Below are 23382 nucleotides of genomic sequence, written 5' to 3'. Positions count from 1 at the left end.
GGTACGAATGGTCGACGGGGAGTGATGGCCAAACAAAGGAGGGTTGGGTTTGCTCGGGTTGGCGTGTGCGCAGGGGGGCCAAGGTTGGTGGACGAGGCGGAGAGATGAGGTCGGTGTGCGCGCGCAAGGGAGAGGGGAAGGAGTGGTGTGGTGATTTGGGGGAAGAAAGGAAGGGAAGCGAGTAGGTTGAAAGAGGACTACGGCGTGGGGCTGGGGAGGTGAACAGTGGTCGAAAAGAGGGGTGGGGCAAGTGGTCAAGGCGGCTAGGTTAGAGGTTAGGTGAGGAAGAAGACAAAAGATGAATAGAATTTAGGGTTTGGGGGTTGAAAGGGGACATGGTCGTGTGAGCCCCATGTTAGGCCACACGGCCATATGGTATCGTCCTAGCCCGTGTGCATTTAAAATTTGTACCCCAGTCATCACATGGCCGTGTCGCATGATCGTGTGCAATGTTGTTCGCTTCTCCCATGCCCGTGTGGCCTCCCACATGCCTGTGTGTCCGAACACACAGCCGTGTGTCTCGCCCGTGTAGCTCTCTAACTTGTTTAAAAATTGAAAATTTAGCTCCAGTTTTCACACGGCCTAGGACACGCCCGTGTGTCCAGGTCGTGTGGATCACACAACCGTGTCACACGCTTGTGTGGACTCTATTACGCCGTGTCTCTATCTATTTTTAGAAGAATTAAGTCCCAAGATCCACACGACCAGGGATATACCCGTGTGTCCCGGTCATGTGGGTCATACGACCATATCGCACGGCCATGTAACTCATTATAGCCCCCATGTTAAGTCACACGGCCTAGGGCACGACCGCGTTTCCAGGCCGTGTGGATTAAAAACCTGCATTTTAATGTTTAGTTAATTTTAAAGAAATAATATGAAATAAATAAATAAACAATAAGGAAATTAGCAATGTTAGTACTTGGGTTGCCTCCCGAGAAGCTTTTATTTAAAGTCTAAGCTCGACTTACCTCGTATTCGCATGGTCAAGGTGGATCGATGAGTCGAGACTCCTCTTTCTTGCTGTCATTTCTTTTATTTAAATAAGGTTTAAGTCAAGTATTTACCTTAAGAATGCCAAAATGGGAATAGTTTACCTCGACTATACCATATAGAAAGACATTGAGTACTGTAAAAGGATTCGCTCCGTTTGCGTTAATCTCTGAAGTGATTATTCGAGGGTCAGTTCCATCTAATAACACCTAGTCCCTAACCTTGAAGTGGTTCATTCCATCCTTAAGCTTGTCAAGGAGTTGCTTCGGTTTTACATCGTATATTCTCGATTTCTCCTTGACATGTGACTGCCATTCGTCTAATTCATTAGTTTGAAGCCTTCATTCTTCATGAATTGTTCCGTCTTTGACGCTTGAGCTGGACCGTGGCTCTATAATGGTTTTCTGAGGTGTTTCCTGCAAAGAATGTTGAGCCATAAGGTTATTAACATCAACAGAACTTGTAATATCATCTCGATCGCTAGATATTTTAGCAGAATCACGAGCTTGAAAAGTGATTATGTCATCTCCTACACGAAGTATGAGTTTACCTGTACCAACATCAATAATCGTTCTAGCAATTGCTAAAAAGGGCCAACCTAGAATTAAGGGTACGTCACTATCCTCATCCATGTCTAAAACAACAAAGTCAACTGGGAATATAAATTTATCAATCTTTATAAGCATATCCTCAACAATACCCCTAGGAAATCTAATAGTTTTATCTGCTAATTGGATACTCATCCTAGTTTGTTTGGGTTTCCTAAGACCTAATTGTTTAAACATTTTATAGGGCATGACATTAATACTTGCCTCTAAATCAGCCAAAGCATTGTTCACATTTAAGCTACCAATTAATCAAGGAATAATAAAACTTCCTGGATCTTTCAATTTGTTGGGTAGTTTATTCTGTAGAATGGCTGAGTAGACTGAATTTAGCTCCACGTGCGACGCATCATCTAACTTCCGTTTGTTTGCTAAAAGCTCCTTTAAAAATCTTGTCAAATTGGGCATCTACGAAAGAGCTTCAATAAATGGTAAGTTGATATGTAACTTTTTAAAAAGTTTAAGAAATTTACCAAATTGTTCATTGGTATGGTCTTTCTTCGTCGCATTGGGGTATGGCACACGAGGTTTAAATTCTTTACTTATCGGTTTCTGTTCACTGCGGCCCACATCAACCTTACCTTTATTTACCACAATTTCTTGCCTCAGTTATGGTTCAGGTTCAACTAACCCTTATTCATCTTTTACAGCAATTCCATGCAGTTGTTCTCTTGGGTTAGTTTCGGTATTACTTGGCAAGCTACCTTGTGGTCTTTCTGAAATCATCTTAGCCAGCTGGCCTATTTGATTCTCGAGCCCTTAAATCGATGCTTGCTAATTTTTAAGTGCTGTTTCGGTGTTTTAGAAGCAAGTTTCTGACACCAAAATAAACTTCGTCAACATCTCCTCAAGGTTTGACTTTTTCTCTTGCTAGTAAGGTTGTTGTTGAATGCCTGGAAGGGTTGTGGTCTTTGGTTTCCTTGACCACCCCAAGAGAAGTTGGGATTATTCTAAGGTTTAGAATTATTACCCATATAGTTGACTTGTTCATTCATTATGCTAGGGTTGTAGGCTAGGCATTCTGGACTATTCATCCCTCCTCCACTTGTATCGCACTGCATCACCGGATGTACCTGTGTAGAACCATATAAACCATAAATCTTTTTATTTAAGAGTTCTACCTGGTTTGATAACATGCTGATTGCATCAATGTTAAAAACACTGGCTGCTTTCATCGGCTTTGTCCTCATGACTTGCCATTGATAATTATTCAGTGACATCTCCTCCATGAACTCATAAGCCTCCTTAGGTGTTTTATTATTTAGAGTCCCACCGGCAGATGCATCTATTAACTACCTAGTTGAGGGGTTCAAACTGTTGTAAAAAGTTTGAACTTGTAGCCATAAAGGTAACCCATGGTGAAGACACCTTCTCAAGAAGTTCTTATACCTCTCCCATGCATCATATAACATTTCAAGATCCATCTGTACAAAAGAAGAGATATCATTCCTCAATTTGGCCACCTTGGCCGGTGGAAAATATATTAGCAAAAATTTTTCGGTCATTTTCTCCCATGTAGTGATAGAACCTCGTGGTAAAAAGTTCAACCACTGTTTAGCCTAATTCCTCAATGAAAAAGGGAAACAATCGAAGGTGAATGGCATCATCAGAAACACTATTTATTTTGAAAGTATCACAGTACTCCAGAAAGTTAGCCAAATGTGTATTTGGATCCTCATCTTGCAAACCATCAAACTGAATAAATTGTTGGATCATCTGAATGGTGTTCGGCTTCAGTTCGAAGTTATTTGCAGCAATAATAGGTCTCACAATACTCGATTCAGTCCCGCTAAATTAGACTTGGCATAGTCGTACATAGTACGAGGAGCAGGATTCTGATTTACAAGATTTGCGGCAACCACAAGAGGTAGCGGGTTATTCTGATTTTCAACCATCTCCTCAGTAATATTGGTATCGTCCTCTTGATCTTCCTCTATATACTGTAGACTCCACCTTATTTCTCTACGATTTCTGTAAGTTGTGCTTTCAATTTCACAATCAAATAATAGAGGTTCTGACGGGTTTCTTCTAGTCATAAACTAAAGGAACCTGCCAGAAGCAAATAAAAGAAAAATTAGTAAACAAAAATAAAAATAAAAATAAAATACAATAAAAAATGACTAAAGTAATAAAAATTAAGTGTTCCTAATATTTTAGTCTCCAGTAATGGTACCAAAAACTTGATGGGTCATGAAACTAACAATATTTCAATGAAGGCAAGTGCACCTATCGAATAGTAATATAGCTATGGTGAGTCTGGAATATCGTATCCACAAGGACTAAAAGTACTAGTAATAACTATCTTTCTATTATTTAGCCTAATAATTAAAGGAGGTGTTTTATTCTAAAATTAAACTAATTAACTATGAACGCGACAGAGATCTAATTGGGAAAATACTTAAGAAAACCAATGAGAGAGACAATACCCAGGAAAGAATCCACCTAGACTTCACATATTATTCTGAATCTGAATTAAACGATTTATTCATTTGACTTGATCCGTAGAAATCCCTAAATTATATTAATATCTTTTTCGAGAGTAAAAATAACTGACTCTAGGTTGATTAATTGAAATCTCTTTCTAATTAAAACCCCTATTGTCGTATTAACTCAATCTATGGATTTCGCTATTAGATTTGACTCTAATCTGCTAGATTTATGTCGTCCTATTTCTAGGATTGCATGCAACTCCACTCAATTATGCCAGATCTACTTTTAAATAGGGACTTTTGCTCTATTGAATAAGCTCATCAATCATGAATTAATATCCTGAAAACATTAAAACATGAAGTAAGAACACATAATAGAGATCAAGAACAAATATTTATCATGTAATTAAGAAAAATCAAATAATAAGATCCATCTTATGTTTCATCCTCCCTAGGTATCTAGGGAATTCAGTTCATACTTTTGGGGGAAAACATCTCAAAAATAGGAAAACAACAAAACATAAGGAAACTCAAAAACTTTTAAAGAAATTAAATGGAGATCTTCAGTCTTGAAGGAGATCCTGCTTCTGAGTTGAGTCTGTTGGCGTTCTTTGAGTCTTTTCTGCGTTCTACTCTGTGTGCCCCATTTAGGTCTTCTTCTAGTGTGTTTATATAGACTTTAGAATGCTCAGAAACCCTAAAAATTGGATTTTTTTGTGTGTTTGGAAAAAAGGGAGCGATATCAACACGGGTTGCCACATGGGCGTGTGGCTAGCCCGTGTGGCTCACATGGGCGTATGCTCAGCCTGTGTGTAAATGGTCTTGGTCATTTGGATCTTTAAATCAGCCCGTTTTGTCTATTTTTGGCCCATTTTCTGCTCCTTTTGTTCCCCTATGCTCTCCTAAGTATAGAACATGAAATTAAAGGATTAAGAGCATCAAATTCACTAAATTAAATAATAAATCATCTAAAAACATGCTAATAATGGGATTAAAATGTGTTGCTTTTTTGGTTTATCAAGGTACTTCGTATATCATCCACTAATCTAGCCCAGCCACTATCAGTGTACCCAATAATTTTTAAGGAATTCACTATTGCGATGTTCACCATTGCAAACCAAACACCAAAATCAATTGTTCCTTTGATGCATCTCAGCACCCACTTCGTCGTTTTGAAATAAGAAGTATCACAACAGTGCATAAATCTTGACAATAAGATAACTGCAAACATAATATCTGGTCGTGTTGTTATTAAGTACAACAAACAACCCACAAGACTTTGATAGTTCCTCTCATCAATTTTATGAAATTTTTCATTGCTATAGAGTTTCTCTCTAAGTGCAATCGACGTGTTGATTGGTTTACACTTCGCCATGCAGAACCTCTTTAAAATCTTCAGTGCAAAGCTCAATTGGTTGAGGAAAATTCTATTTTAAAGTTGCTGCACTTCCATCCCAAGGAAATATCTCATTTCCCCAAGTTCTGACATTTCAAACATGTTTTCCATTTGCCATTTATACTCCTTTATTAAGGCTTCACATCTCCCAACCACAAGTAAATCATCAACATATAATGAACCAGTTAGTGTAATGAGTTCGCCAGTTTTCTTCATATATAGGTTAGGCTCACTAGGACTCTTTTCAAATCCTAAGCTCGTGAAGTGCTCATCTATCCTCGCATACTATGCTCGTAGAGCCTGTTTCAAACCATATAAGGCTTTCTTAAGCCTATAAACCTTCTCCTACTTTCCTGTAACTGTGAACCTATTAGGTTGCTCCACATAGATTTCTTCCTGCAAATAGTCATTCAGAAAGGCTAATTTAACATCCAACTGATGAATTTTCCAACCCATCTGTGTTGCAAAGGCCTATAATAATCTAATCGTGTCCAACCTTGCTACTGGTGCAAAAGTCTCCCAATAATCAATGTCATATTGTTGACTGAAACCTTTCACAACCAACCTCACCTTTAGCTTGTTGAGTGAACCATCGGCATTTAATTTGGTTTTGAACATCCACTTGATGCCAATGACCTTTTTTTTGTGATGGTTTGTCAACGAGCTCTCAAGTTTTGTTCTTATGAATCATGCCTACCTCCTCTTGCATGGTTTCTTTCCAGCCTTATATAGTTTCAGCCCCTTCAAAGCTCATAGGTTCAAGTAGTGCTACATTAGCTCTCTCACAGATCTCATCAATGGATCGTCTGCACTTTATTGGAGTGTCGTTGAAGTCTACTTCAGTTAGCTTATCGTCAAATTGTGACCTCAGCTCGACATCATATTGATTTTTTGAACCCAGTTTGCCCATTCTTTGCTTAGCCTAAGTAGTATCCCAATTCCATGTTCTATTTTCATCGAACACGACATCCTCGTTTGGAAAATTTTTTTGAGGAAGGATCATAAATTCTATAACCCTTTCTAATGCTGCTATACCCAAGGAAGATATCTGGCTATGACCTCCTTTCTAACTTGCTCCTTTTCACCTGTGGAACATGAACAAAACAAACGCATCTAAAAACTTTTAAGTGAGAAATAGAATGTTTGTTTCCAAACCACACTTTGAATGGAGTCAACTCTTTTACAGCCTTGGATGGTAGCCTATTCAACAAATAGACTAATGTGTTCACTACCTCAACCCAAAACTCATTTGGTAACTTGCTTTCAAACAATAGGCACCTTGTCATGTCTATTATTGTCTTATTCTTCCTCTCCTACACTCCATTCTGTTGTGGAGTGTAGATATTGGTGAGTTGGTGATGGATTCTAGCTTTTTTACAATAGTTTTGGAATTTCTCTGAGGCGTACTCAGTTCCATTGTCAGACCTGATCTTCTTTAGTTTCCTATTAGTATGGTTTTTAACTTGTACTTTAAATTTCCAAAATACTTCTATTACATCAGTTTTTTATTTAAAAAGTACACCCAGCAATACCTGGTGTAGTCGTTAATGAACAAAACAAAGTATTTATACCCATTTAATGAAGGTGTTTTCATGGGTCTGCCCACGTCAGAGTGCACCAACTATAGCTTTTCTTGAGCTCACTAAGCTTTGTTCGCTGGGAATGGTAACCTTGTTTGTTTTCCAAGTTGGTAAACTTCACAGATACCACTTTACTTCTCAACACTGATTGTTTCTTCAACTAAACATGCCTCACACATTCAACTAAAGGACTTATAGTTCGCATGTCCCAATCTTTTGTGCCAAAGGTTTGCATTATCAATAGAATTAGTATAGGCCCTTGAGTTCCCCAAATTCCAGTCCAACATAAAACTTCTATTCTTCATTGAGACTACTACAACCTCCTATCCCAATAAGTCTAATATAATGCAACCATAATTCTTAAAAATTACACTGTAATTTTTCTCAAGTAGTTGACCAATGCTAATGAGATTTTGATCTATTGCAGGTACTAAGAGAACACCTGAGATTACTTTAGTATCGGATGGCGATTTGATCACCACTTCACCTTTGCCCTTAGCTTCTAGGAGTTCACCATTACCAATCCTCACCTTAAGATCACAACTTCTGTCTATCTTTTTAAATACATTTTTGTTTGAGGTCATATGATTGGTGCATCCACTATCGATTAACCAACCTTTCATGACTCCATTTTTTGATGCAAAACATGTGGCTGTGAACACCTACTCCTCCTAAATGTGTTCTCCCTTAGCTACCTGAGCCTATACATTCTGTTGAGGGTTTCTCCCTTTGTTCTTGCATACGTTCTCCATGTGGCCTAATTGCTTGCATGATCTGCACTTAATATCTGGTCTGAACCAGTAGTATTTCTCAGGGTGTGTTTTTCTTACAATGTGAGTATGGTGAATATTTTTTCTTTCCACCATCTTGTATAGACTTTTCCTTCCTCTTTGACCAACCTTTCTTTCTCTTATGTTTTTGGGGATTTGCACATTCAATACTTAGGGTTCACAATGCTTCTTTTGTGTACTCCTTTCATCTTGATGCCCTTCTTTGCTCTTGAGCATATACGACATTATCAACTCTAAAAGAGAGATTGCTAACAGGTCCCTTGAGTCTTCATGTGAGGAAACCTTAGATTCATATCTCTTAGGAAATGTTTTTAGGACCTTCTCAACGAATCTACTATCTGTTAATTCTTCCCCAAGTAAGTTGATGCTATTTACAACTGCCATAATCCTGTCTGCATAATGTTTTACTGTTTCAACCTCATTCATCTTCAAATTCACAAAATCTCTTCTAAGATTAATAATTTGTTGTTGTCTAGTCTTATCAGAACCTTGAAACTCCTCATTTAGCTTATCCCAAGCTACTTTTAGAGTCTCACAAGCCATTCTGTATACATGACATTGCCTTATATCTTTTAGCTCATTCTTCACTAGTGTTTAATTTGTGCAACTACAGCATTGTCTCTCAATAGTGCTAGCTCGACATCAGTTTTCACAACCACCCACAAGTCATAAGCTTGTAGGTAGGTCTTCATCTTAACAACCCATATACGATAGTTTTCTCCACTGAAAACAAACGGTGAAGGTGGTGAGAAACTCAAGGAAGCCATGTATAACTCAGAACGAACAGTAACGGCCCATAATAAGACAACTTTGATACCAATTGTTGAAATTTCGGTACTATGAAAGAAAGAATTATGGAGAAGAAACGAAAAATTTATCAACAAAATTGTCTGCTAAGGTTTTTATTGTTTTTCACTCAACTATTTTGAACAATATAACAGGGGTATTTATAACAAGATAAAACTTCTAAATATGGAAAGAAATAATTAATAATTTTATGCTAATAAATGTCAAATATATTATGCTAATAAATGCTAAATTTATTATACTAATAAATACTAAATCTTTTGGAAATAATATATTTTGTAAACATAACTTGCAAGCTCTTCAAATCCATTTCGTATCGTTTTAATTCACCAAAGTTGAAGTTTTCGCCAACCCTGCATTAACAACCATCTCGCAACAAATCCAACTTAATTATTAGGGGTAAAAAACAAGGTGTAACCTAAAAAAAAGTTCACTTTCCAGCCATTTATAAGTGCTTTTAGTTTATCTTTAACCTAAAAATAGGGTATAGAGAGCTAGATGGGGTTGGAAATAATAGCTTGGAAGCCAATGATTCAGTGATTTTTCATAAATTATAATTTTTTATGATCTATATATAATTATAAGATTTATTTTTTGAAGCCTTGTATGATAATGTAGCGACGTAAAAATTTTAGTTTGGATTCGGGTCGCTAAATTGTGGCGATTAAAATCTTGGAAATTAAAATTTGATTTAAAATAAACCGGGAGTCGCCACCGATCCTTTTTCTAGGTGTGATCGGACACCTATTAGATTTCCCTTTTTAAACGAGAAAAGGCCGAGTTAAGGTCTACGTTAAAAAGCTAGAGAAAATTAGAGTTCGGAGTCGGTTACATGAGGAAGGTATTAGCACCCTTGCGACGTCCAAAATTGGTATCTCATAAACAAGTGTTGTCTTGATTTTCAAAATATGAGTTCAAAGTAATATTCAATCGTGATCCGATTCAAAACACGAAAACTTTCAATTTTTGATTTCCCTTTTTGAGAAGGGTATACCGATTAAACACGAACCGACAAATTCCACTCAACATAGCAATGGAACTATCGACTTGGTATTAAACCGATATATTGCCTTTGATTATCGAAATTAATTTAGAAACAAGAACGTGATTTTTTAAAACGTGTAAGACAAAACGAATACAGAAATAAATAAACAAATGAAAGGACTAGGTATACATATTTAAGCAAATGACAAACATAACAAAAAAATATTAAAACAATAACCGTGCATGCAAGATTAAATATGACAATAATATCGAAAACGAAAAAACATTGAATATACACATGTAAAAATGACATTACGAATATACATAAAAGTAGGGATGAAAAGATTTACATAATAACATTAATATGTGTACATGATATATATATACATACATTAGAAATGATAACGACATAGAATGAACTTACTAGTACATTACATGGATATGTTAAATGCGTGGGTATGAATAAACGGGACATTAGAAATACTCAATATGTATGGTGTTCAAAATACGTACATAATGTGAAGTTAAAAAAATAATGTGCGTAAAGTAGTTAAAAATATATGTACATATTTATATGATAATATGTGAAATGTAATATAGCTTGAAAAATATATATGACGTATAAAAATACAATAAAAATATACACATTGTAAATATATATATATATATATATACATAATATAACACTCAAATATTCATATGATACATACATGTTAAAAGATAATAAAAACTATTTACAATGCTTCCCCAAATATATACAGTATATATTTAAATGCACATGGTTATATTGAGAACACGTATTATTTAATATTATGTGAAATAATGTATAGAATACAATATTAAAATATTTACATAATACACATATTAAAAATAACTAATAATAATATTCCATAAATATATATAGAACACATACGCATATCGTACATAATGCAATATACACCACTACATATATTAAATATAGTAAATATAATAAGAATATAAAGATTATAATTAATAATAATAATTAATAGAAAATAAGAGACAAATAATTTGAAAATAAAACCGTAATCTAGCAAAAAGACTAAATTGAGCTCAAAATGAATTTTAGGCGAAATTGAAATAAAATAAGCCACGGACCGAATTGCAACGCGCATGAAACATGGGGGACTGAAACAACAATATATCCGCTCTATCAAAACGCAGCGCATTAATAGGATTAGATCACAAATCGGTTTAAATTTTAGGGCGATTTGTAAATAAATATAAACTGATTCAAACAACAAAAATGCGGAAGGACCGATTGCACAAATATCCCATTGAGTTAAAAACACGCGGATCTGAGGCGGGTTCGGTCGAATCGGGTCGGGCCAAGTAAAACGGCGTCGTTTGTTCATTAAAACCGGGGTCCAAAGCGGTGCGTTTGACCCCTATAAAAGTCAAAAATTTTAAAAAATCATTTGAGTTAGGGAGAAAGAAAAAAAGGAGAGAAAAGGAGAGAAGGAGAGGGGCAGGCGATTTCGGCCAGGGGAGAGCTCCGATCCAATCGTCGAACGTCATGGCCGTGGCCCGTGGCCACGGCCATCGCTGTGATGGTAGGAAAGGTAAAATTTTTAATTTTTTATTTTGTGTTATTTGTTTATTTTATTAGTTTATTAAATTTTTGTGTGTGGGTGATAAAATTAATTTTAAAACGAAATAGAAATGAAAAAGAAATAACCTTTAGTTTTTAACTTCTGATTCTTCGATCTTTGCTATTTTCTTGCTTAGTCTGGTGCTATTCTCGTATATGGATATAGGCAGGATCCAAAGTTCAATATTTCTTTTCTGTTTTTTCTTATTGCCCGTCTAAAACTTACAGCTGTTATTATATGGCTTTATAGCCAAATGTTCTAAAGAAGAGTACAAAAAATATTGCTACTGCTCTGTTGCTGCTGTTGTGTTGTTTCTTTTTTTTGCAGGAACAAGGTCTGTTGTCATGCGTGCGGGGTGTGGGCGTGGCGTACGAGGACTGTGGAGGTATGGGACTGTGGTAGTGGGGTATGGGGCGTGGCAGGCGTCGGTGGTGACAGAGGCAAGTGGGCGCCGAATGCTAGGGGGCTAGGGTTTGGGATTAGGTATTTTTTGTTTCTGATTTTGTGTAATGGGCTGTTAGTTTAGTGGGCTGGTAGTTTAGGTTATTGGGCTTCGGGTATATGGGTTCAGAGATATTGGGTTTTGGTTGTAAATGGGGTTTGAATTTTGGGTTGGCTGATGTATTAGTAAAAGGGCCCAAAATTGGCCTACAACAGATAATAATGCTTAATAACAACCATGGTAAAGCCCACTGCAAACCAAAAATAGCAACAAATAAGCAATGAGGAAAAGGACGTAGTAGTAGGAACTAACAAAAAAAAGAAGCCATGAAGGAGAACAACATAGTAGTAGGAAACAGCAGACAGAAGAAACCATTCCTAAATCCTATCTTTTAACAGTTGAATAAATTTCACACCCAACCAAATTTTATTATTTCACACAATCTCATATCATTTTTTCAACTTCAAATGAAACTAATATAGCTTGATTTTCTTCAATCATACTTTCATATAAAATCTAAATGTAAAAAAAGAAAGAAAAAAGTACCTGAGAAAATACTGAAATGGAAAATAGGGAGAAAAATATACTTGGGAAAATAAAAAAAAGAGAAGTAAGGTTGAAATCTTTACACTAAAATCTTTATAAAAAAATAGAAAGGAAACTACCTGAAAGCTTTGAATCAAAGACAGATAGTTGTAGCTGAAAATGGGATTTCTTTTTCAATAACTTAAGATTAAACGTTGGGAGTTTGTATGGTGGTTGAAGTATTTAAAAGCTTTAATCAAAGGCATGGGTTCGAGTATTTTAGAAAGCAGATCAAATTTTGGGTAAATTACACCAACAGCCACTTAACTTTGAGGTAGTTGACAAAATAGTCACTTTGGTTTCAATTCAATTACTCAACTTTCGAAAAATAACAAAATAGTCACTGACATTATCGAAAAGTGAAAAATATGTGACCCATTAATATTCTTCGTTATTATCATAATGGGATTGCTGAAATGGCCATTTAATTAGCTGATGTGGCCAGTTAACTTGCCATGTTGGAGAAGCAGTCGAAGGGTTAAACTTTACACGGGTTTAGGGAAAAAATCTGAATAGGTGGATTGGTTTAGGGTAAAAAACACATATTGATTGTGATTAAGGTGAGGAAAAGAAAATAGATTGAGAAATCGATTAATAAGGTGTTGGGTTAGAAATTAATTTTAAGGTTTAAGGTTTAAGGTTGGTTGAGGGTCAAAAAATTTATTTAGAAATCGATTAATAAGGTTAAAGGTTAGAAATTGATTGGTATTTTTCATATGCAATTTTCATTTCACTTTGTTGTGAGATTTATCATTTAAAGATTTCATCTTTTCTTGTAAAACCCAATCCTGAGATGGCACCTTTTTTGTGCTTAAACCCTTCTTCTCTATTTGGGATGCCAAAATCTATTAAACCTAAAGATGGATCTGAATCCGATAAAGATTTATTCAAGATCCGTACTTTTTTCTTTTTTGGGCCATACCTAGCAAACCCCATTTATCGTCCCTACAATGTGGTTGTTCTCATGAAGAGGTCACCTAGACCCTTGACAAAAATTCTAATGCTTGTTGTATTGGCTGAAACCTTAAGCTGATGGATTGTCGGTCCCTGCGGCGGTGTCTTTATTGTTTCAGCTAAGTTGGAGTCAACCAGGGTCCTAATCCAACCCCTACAAACCCAAATTTTAACTCCACTTTGCTCAAGTTTGCATCTATTGATATAGGGGAAGGAAAATCCAAGCTTGATATAAAGCAGCTACTGGAAAGGGACTTTTCTAGTCAAGGAAGGCAAAGGAACTTTGCAACTTTAAGGGACTTCAGTCATCATATGCCCAATCCAAAAATTCTAATGGATTACCAGTATTACTTAGGTCCCCAAAATTTTATCGATATTGGTTAGATTTTAGGGGGAATTTATAGCTTTGGGCAATAAAAAAGATAAAATCTTGAAGTGGGAAAACTCACAACAAAGTGAAATGTAAATTGTAGATGAAAGCTAAAATAGGAATCATGATTGAAATTTCCAATTTTTTCTCTTTTTCTTCTCCTCTTCTTCATCTTTTTTTTTTCTCTTCTTTTTCTACTACCTAAACCTTAAACTGGTGCTAAAAGAGGCTGTTTAAATTGGTGCTAACCATCCAGTTAGCCGGTTAATGACAATAAGTAATCCGTCAACTACTATGTCACTTTTTCGTTATGTTTGTAACAGAAAATGGTTAAAAGGGCTGTTTTATTCTTTTTTGAAAGTTGAGTGACTGAATTGAAACCGTCGTGATTGTTTTGTAGGCTACCTTAAAGTTGAGTAAAATGATGTTTAAGAATTTGGTTTATTTTCAAATGATCATGGTTCAAATCATTATCGGGTAAAATTAAAATTTTTGTAATGTATCATTAGTTTTTTCACTTTTTTGATAAATTGAAAATTTTAAGTTATACTTTATTTAAAATTTTTATAATTTTTATAATTTTAATTTAAGTTTTCTAATAACTTTTATATGTTGTTAAAAGTTTATAATTTATATATATTTGAAATTTTTAGGTTTAAATATGTCATGAAAAGATCAAAATTTTTTTTCTAAATTGGTGTTCTTTAAAAAGTCACAAAAAGATATGCAAAAAGCATCACCAAAAATGTTTCATTTGGTGAGGTTTTAAAAACATCACAAAAGGTCTTAAAGCATCATTGAAAAGTCAATATTTCGTGAGTGTCATGAAAAATACACTCTTTCTTGATATTTTCTATTAATTCTACCTTTTTGTAAAAAAAAGTAATATCTCTTGTGACGTTATGAAAACTAGTTTCTTTTGCGATGTTTTTGTAAACATCACAAAAGGTAATTGCTTATTTATTCTAATACTTGTGACAAATAACATAATTGGTGTAAGCTATATACGCAATTCTTATTGTGTGAATATGCAATCAAGTCTAAATAAATCCTAATTGTATGTTTTTGTTGGCTAGAACTGGATCTTTCTATTTTTTATGCTATTAATAAATCAAATCTTAAACGCTTTGGTTTAAGGTTATTTGTTAAGGAGTAATAGGTGTTGAATCCACCAAAAATAAAATTCCTATGCCTAAACAATATATAAATAACAGTATAGGGAGTATGGTTGATTCCACAGAGATTGGATATTTAAAATTTTCATTCAAGTTAATCAATTTGTGCGGCAAGCAATTCCTGTGCCTGTAACACCCTAACCCGTATCAATTGCCAGAACAGGTTTACAAAGCATTACTGGAGTTTACAGATCAAATAAAAAAACATTTCATATCATATAACATTCATGTCAGAAACCAATCGAAATCAAACATATTGTCACTTATACGAGCCATCAGTGCCTAAAATACACGTTAAAAACAAGTCGGGACTAGATCAGGTACTTAAAGAATTTTATAGAAAACATTGAAAATTTTCAAAGCTGTAGGGGTCACACTGCCATGTGGCTAGACCGTGTGATTCATACGGCCAAGGGACACGCCCTTGTCTTTGGCCGTGCCCGTTTATTAAGCCGTGTGGACATTCGAAATAGGGGTACACAGCCATGTCCCAACCCGTGTCTGTACCCGTGTAACTCTCTAACTCGGGACACATGGCCAAGTCACACGCTCGTGTGCTAAGTCGTGTGAGCATACTGACTTGCATTCTTAAGAAGATACAAGGGACACACGGCTGAGACACACGATCGTGTCTCTGCCCGTGTGGACAAAAATAGTCATTTTCCAAGTCTTATTTTTCACCCAATTTGATGTCAACCAAAACTCAACATATTACACATCAACAAGCCATAACAATGTATTCAAAACAAGCTAAAATCAAGTCTTAAACATTTATTATCACCACACGCAACCAATATGCCCTTAGGCACCTCAAATGACAACTTAAAAACGTGTCAACCAAGTATCCAAACTTACCTAAATAACCAAATACATATATGCATAATCCCATATGGTATCAAATATACCATTCCAACAAACATCAATATGATAAGACCGCATATATATACATCAAAATATACCGAACACAAGCCTTTTAAGTGGCTAATCTCAACAAGACACTTATATGTCAACATTGGCCAAATTAACCTATACTTGCCATTATAACCAAATTTAAGTATTCGAAAGTACCAAAAGAACTGATGGATAGTGTGATTTAGCTCCAACAAGCTTCCAAACTGAATGAGCTTCCAATCTCTAAGGTAGTGATCAAAGGAACCACATCTGAAACATCCTCTACTATTCATTCGACACTCACAATAATGTGGCTTGTTACAGTGCTTGCACTTGGGTCTGGTGTTTCTAGTATTACCCACACTTGCTACAGATATAGCCTGAGATTTAGGACTGGAGCGTCGGATACCTTTGTCTCTACTGGAGTATCCCATAGAAGTAGTAGAAAGGTAGTGATGTTTTTTAGATTTCTTTGATGCCAACTGGTATGAATTCCCCGTCAATCTCTTGCTTGAATCCTTGGCTTCAGTCTCAGAGTGTCTTTTCTCTTTGCTCAGCTCTTCAGCTTTATATGCTCGATCAACTAGTACAACAAATTCTTTCAACTTGAGGATCCCAACTAATAGTTTTATTTCTTCATTTAAGCCATCTTTAAACCGCTTAAACATTGCAGTATCAGTCAAAATACATTCTCGAGCATATTTTCTCAATTGAAAAAATTCCATTCATATTCGGACATTGTTATACAACCCTGTTTAAGCCCCAAAAATTATTTATGTTTTTGGTCGAGAAACCTCTAATTGATGTATTTTTTGCAAGACTTGATTTGAAAGAATTCCCAAGTAATCCTCTCTTTTGGCACTACAGAAGTCAATGTATTCCGCCATTGATAGGCTGAATCTTTTAATAGAGATACTCATACTTAAGACATTCAGCTGGTGAACAACATAATTCATCAAGAACTCTGATGGTATTCTCTAACCAGAATTCAGCTCTCTCAGGACCATCATCGGTAGTAGCTCAGAATTCATCATCGCCATACTTACGAATCTTATCAACAGAAGGCTTACCAACTCTGATAGGTTCTGTACTTTGAGGAATAACGGGAACCGGTTAAGGAACAGGAGGGGCTAGAGGTTGTTCCGCAACCAGGTTCATTCATACAAACTCAGCGAACCACTCATTCATCATCTAGAAGAAGGCTTCTTTGGCCTCTCCTCTCTGGCCCTCAGATACGGGCCTCGTACCACTCGAAGCTACTCCTTGAACAGAAGCTTGAGCATTACTCTCTACTTCATCAAAATCAACTCAGTTGGATGCCATTGCTATATGGAAACATGTTTTAAAACAGTCAGGAGATTCACACTATCATAGGTTATATAATGAAATGTATAGCTAGACTCATATACACTATGTTCAGTCCAAGAATCGACTAAACCGTAGCTCTAATACCAGTAAATGTAACACCCCTAACCCGTATCCATCGCCGAAACAAGGTTACAAAGCATTACCAGAGTTTACAGATCAAATAAATAGACATTTCATATCATATAACATTTATTTCAGAAACCAATCAAAATCAAACATATTGTCCTTTATACGACCCCCTAGGGCCCAAAATACGCGTTAAAAACAAGCCGGGACTAGATCGGGTATTCAAAGAATTTTATAGAAAACATTGAAAATTTTCAAAGCTATAGGGGTCACACGGTCATGTTTCCAGACCATGTCATTCACATGGCCAAGTGACATGCCCGTGCCCTATGCTGTGTGGACATTAAAAATAGGGACACATGGCCATGTCCCAACCCATATCTGTGCCTGTGTAACTCTCTGACTTGGGTCACACGACCAAGTCACACGCTCGTGTGCTAGGCCGTGTGAGCATACTGACTTGCATTCTTAAGAAGATACAGGGGACACAAGGCTGAGACACATGTCCGTGTGGACAAAAATAGGTCATTTTCCAAGCCTCATTTCTCACCCAATTTGACACTAACCAAAACTCAACATATTGCACATCAACAGGCCATAACAAGGTATAAAAACAAGCTAAAATCAAGTCTTAAACATTTATTATCACCACATGCAACCAATATGCCCTTAGGCACCTCAAATGACAACTTAAAAACATGTCAACCAAGTATCCAAACTTACCTAAATAACCAAATACATATATGCATAATCCCAAATGGTATCAAATATATCATTCTAAAAAACATCAATATGATAAGACCACATATATATACATCAAAATATACCAAACACAAGCCATTTAAGTGGCTAATCTCAACAAAACACTTATATGCCAACATCGGCCAAATTAACCTATACATGTCATTATAACCAAATTTAGATATCCAAAAATACAAAAAGAGCCTATGGATAGTGTGATATAGCTCCAGCAAGCTTCCAAACCGAATGAGCTTCTGAATTACTATAAAACACGTAAAATAACATAGAGTAAGCATTTAAGCTTAGTAAGTTCGTCTAACAAAGAAACTAACTTACCATTTAATCACATTTAAGGTAAGCATACAAAACATATCCAAACAAATTTGGCCAAAAGCCTAAACACATATCCTCAACATGTTAGCCATGTAAAACACATATAATAGCCAATAAACATGGATGAACATAACTACTAAGCAATTTTCATATACATATATCATCCATTTCATGTTTCAATATATCATGTAATATCATTTCCATGTATTTCATGTATTTACTTATAATAGTTTGTATCAAACTCATATTGTCTCATAACAGAACATTGTCCATTGAACCATTTAGAATATCGTTGGATACTCAGGTAGCACACACGAGGTGTACTAAATTGAAATCTGTCAATTCAAGTACATGTATGCTCATAAGAGGAATGAATCGATAAGCTCTCACGAGCTGCAAATCGGTAAGCTCATATGAGCCGTGGTGTGTCCGCAACACATGCAGGACCTCAACCAAATTGGTAACCCTAATGACATGTCATTTGCATCCTACGAATTCCTAAGGTTCAAATGGGACTCGGTAATTGTCGGATATGCGATCAATATTTATACATGGCAATTATACAAATCACACACATATAATTCTATTTAAAACATATAAATTTACAATTTAATTACAGAAACTTACCTCGACGAGTGTACATAAATATGAAGGCGACTAATCCGATATTTTCTCTTTACCTCGATCTAACTCTGTATGAGGTCTGACAAGATCTATACGAATAAATTTATCTCATTTCAATATAATTTTCATTCAATTTAATCCAACATGGAATTTTGAAAAAAATACCATTTTTCCCTATACTTTTAATTTCTTTATAATTTAGTCCCTAGGCTCGAAAAATGAAATTCATGCAATTTAATCCTTACTCAAGCCTAGCCGATTTTTATACATATTAATAGCAGCCCATATATTTCACAAAATTCACAAATTTCACCATAAATTTATCACCTTTTCAATTTAGTCACTAATTGATGATTTCACCAAAAATCTATTTACAAAAGTTGTTTATCTAACAACAACCATTCATTTTCTATCATCAAAATTCAAAACTCAAGTATGTTCATCAATAGGAAACCCTAATACTTTAACAGTTTTGCAAATTAATCCCTGGGCTAGCTAGATTAAGCTACAACGACCCCGGAAACATAGAAATAATTAAAAACGAAACAAAAATACATACCTAATTGAGCAAAATAAGCTTGCCTAAATTTCAAGCTTCCATGGCTAGTTTTTTTTTTTTTTTAAATTTTGGTGGAAGATGATGATAATAGTTTATTTTATTTTATTTATCATAACTTTAATCAATAGTTTCCAAATTAACCTTAATAATTCATTCAAATTCCAATGATGACTACTCATGCTTATCCGCTAACAACCTTAATGGCTAATTACTATATAAGGACCTCCAATTTAAAATTCTATAGCTATTTAATACCTTTAGCTATTAGAACTTAATTTTTGCACTTTACGCAATTTAGTCCCTTTTATCAAATTAAGAATGTAAAGGTAAAATTTCTTAACGAAATTTTTATATGGTATTTCTATCATACTGTAGACCATAAAATAATAATAAAATAATTTTTTCGACTTCGGATTTGTGGTCCCTAAACCACTGTTCTGATTTCACTGAAAATGGGTTGTTATAGTGCCCATGACGTGTGACAATCTGTGTGAATTTTTTTTTAAAAAAAAGGAGAAATTAAATGTAATTAAAATAAAAACAATAGATATAATTAAAATTGAAATAGTAGTAAAATAAACAGAAATGAAATAAGATTGAATAAAACGATGTAATGATGTTTTAGCTTCAAGCTCGATTTTGGTTCCAGTTTCAAATCGATCCCTGATAATAAGTCTTATCCCTCAACCGATAATTGATTATAGTAATCAAGGATGCCTCAAACCACCAACCCTTCTATGTATAAATTAATTGCAAGAATGTCAAATAACTAAATAACACAATTAAGTTATACATAGAAGGGTTGGTGATCTGAGGCGTCCTCGATTACTATAGTCGACTGACCAATTGAAGAAGAAGATTTATTATCATGGATCAGTTTGAAACTAGAACCAAAATTGAGCCTGAAGCTAGAACGTCATCATATCAGTTTATTCAGTCTTATTTCGTTTCTGTTTATTTTACTGCTATTTATATTTTAATTATTTTCATTTTAATTACATTTAATTTCTCCTTTTTTTTTCACATAGATTGTCACACGTCATGGTCACAACAATTGCTTGCCACACTGTAACAGCCCGATTTTGGGCCTAATCGGAACAGTGGTTTCGGGACCACTATTCCGAGGCCAGAGAAAATTATTTTAGTATTATTTTATGTGTTATAATATAATTTATAAGTGCATGTAAATTTTGGTAAGTTAATTTTAGCGATTTCTAGTCCAATTTCGAAAAAAGACTAAATCGCGTAAAAGGTAAAAGTTGTATTTTAGTGCCTAAAGGTGTTAATAGACTAGAGAACTAAAATTGGAGGCCTTTAAGGGCAATTGGACCCTTTTTAAGTGTGTGGCCGGCCAAGGGGAGACAAAAATTTTAAAAAAGCCAAAATTTATGGGATATTAGGTGACTTTTGATCAAATAGGTAATAAAATAAAAATAGGATGATATCATCCTTTTTTCATCTTCTCTCCACCGATTTTTCCAGCCAAGAAATGGGTTTTGAAAACTTCATATTTTCAGCAACTTTGAGGCTTAGCAAGTAAGTGATTTTAATGTCTTTCTTGAAGATTTTTACATTTTTGTAACCCCTAAAGCATGAGCTTTCATAAGAAGGGACTATTGTGCAAAATGATGAAGAGTCTAGGGTTTTTACATGAGAGTAAATGTGTTGTTTGTTGTGTTTTTATGGAAGATTAGGAGTTCTAGTTGTCTAATAAACAACTTTTGTGAAAGAAATTGCATGAAAACACCTTAAAAAGGGCTAGATTGCTAAGTTGTAAAATAAGTTGTAAATGTGTGAAATAGTTGAAATTATGAGTTGCTATAGTTATGAAAATGGTTCATCTAGACTCAAGGAGTAAAGAAATGTGATAAATATTATTTTACGAGCCTAGGGGTAATGTAATTTTGGTAAATATAGGGGCAAAATTATAAAAATAGCCCAAGTGTGTCAATGGACTAATTTGATCAGTACATTGTTTTAATAAGTTGAATGTGATGTTTTAGATGATGAAAATTGGGATTTGGACCTAGAACGGAAAGAAATCGATTAAGGGATAATTACGTCTTTTTTTTTTACCTTCGTGGTATTGAGGTAAGTTCGTATGTAAACAATACCATGTTATACATGTATTTAAATGTTATCATTACATGAATTGTACAAATATTAATGTGTATGTGATTAATAGAAATATGATAAGACAAAGCCTTAATAGACGAGGAAAAATCCCATTTGAACATTTGGAATAGAATAGGATACGAGTGACATGTCACTAGGAATTATGAGTCTAGATGACTAGCTCGAGAGTGAGCATTGAAATGTCATGAGATATGAGGTAGCTTTAGCTACAATTGAGGCACTTATGTGCAAAGGCTTTTCCGAGTATCCAGTTAGTATTCCAAGTGTTCAACGGGTAATCCAGGGAAAGAGTTGATGATGGTCCCAATGAGGTAAGTCATTGGTGAGTATGCACTTGAGTTATGTTACGAGTTGTGCAAGTATGTATACTAAGCCTATGAGAATGCCTTGATATGTGATGATCTATGATGCATAATATGTGTTCTTACCATGATGGATGAAATGATTTTGTATTAATTTTGTGAACAATGATCATGAATGAGTAACTTAGCCTTGACAGATTTGAGTTACTGCAGTAGTGTAACTTTGAAAATACACTAAAAATAGTGGAAAATGAGTTAGAGGCAGAACAAAATATGGGAGTAAATCTTAATGAGTCTATTTTCACATGAAAGAAACAGGGGAAGAAAAAGAATTCTATATTATGTGATATTTGAATTCTTGTAAAATAGGGTCTTGATGAATTCGATATCCCTTGTTCTGATTTTATAAATTCACCATAAATTTTAAAAAAATTATTAAGAGTCATACCTTACATGCGTGGATTCTTTATTGAGTATATTTTTACAGGAAACAAACGGCATGGTCATTGGAACTCTGTACAGGGAGAAATTTGGTTCGTAGTGTATAGGGGTCAGAGTAGTCATACCCTGAAACATGGAATACTTTAACTAATAAACTGTACTAAATGGCTTGACCAAAAATTTTGAAAATTTTATGGAAGAAAGATAAATGAGTCTAATTTCAGGGAAAATTTATGGAAATTAATTCGGAGTTTCGTAGCTCCAAATATAAATAATATAGTGACTATTGTGCAGAAAGACAGCTTATCGTAAACTTGAGAATATGTTGTAAACATTGATAAAACTGTTTGAGTTGCTTATAAGATATTGATTAGAACCATATGTGAATTTTGAATTGTGATGTTAGGAAATGATATATAAGTGGTTTTGATATGATGAAATTGATGTACAAGATATGTATATGTGGTGAGGCCGAAATGGCTAATATTAAATGTGTGCAAGTTATCTGAAGGGCCTTTATGAAAATGTGTGCTATCTTATTTGTATAGTGAGGCCGAATGGTTACTTAGAAATGTAATATGGCTGAGTGGTTATTTAAATGAAAGCAAAGTATATGATGTATTAGCAAGTAATGATAAAAGCATTATCTTATATATGTGCTTGTGTATGTGGTGTGGCGAATGGGCAAGTGTGAAATGTACATATGTTTATGTGTATATAATGTGGCGAATGACCAATTATCAAATGTGGGTATTATTAGATATTTGATGAGGCCAAAGTTAGTAAAAATTATATAAAATAAATTGTGCTGAGATTGTATCCGGTTTAAAGTCCCGTAGGCTTTGTCTGGTGTTATGTTCGGTTTTATACCTCGCAGCCAAATGCTAGTGAATTCGATAAAGCATATGACTACGAGATCCTATGCTAAGATGATAATTTGAACTCAGATACACATTAAGTGATTCGGTATGTGATATATATATTATTTATGTGAGATTGATCTGACGAGAATATATATTATTTATGTGAGATTGATCTGACGAGAATAAAGAATGTGTAATGAGAAGCATATAAAAGATGTGGTAAATTCATATGTATATTTGTATATGTGTGCATTCAGTTATTATGCAAAGTTACAAGATAGTTTTCGATATGCCATTTAACTATGAATGTTGAAAGTAAGTGTGGGTAAGAAATGAT

The 23382-nt window shown here is 34.7% G+C and overlaps 1 non-coding gene across 1 annotated transcript; it reads left to right on the top strand.

Moving 5' to 3' along the window:
• Positions 1–2948: 2948 nt before the first annotated feature.
• On the top strand, positions 2949–3055 carry LOC128283013 (small nucleolar RNA R71). Its single transcript, XR_008273358.1, has one exon. It is a non-coding gene; the product is annotated as a small nucleolar RNA R71 (small nucleolar RNA).
• Positions 3056–23382: the final 20327 nt, after the last annotated feature.

This window comes from Gossypium arboreum, chromosome 10, assembly GCF_025698485.1.
Source record: "Gossypium arboreum isolate Shixiya-1 chromosome 10, ASM2569848v2, whole genome shotgun sequence".
In the NCBI taxonomy this organism is placed as follows: Eukaryota; Viridiplantae; Streptophyta; class Magnoliopsida; order Malvales; family Malvaceae; genus Gossypium; species Gossypium arboreum.
The sequence above is the reverse complement of the archived record's forward strand: the minus strand, read 5'-3'. Positions and strand labels throughout refer to the sequence as shown.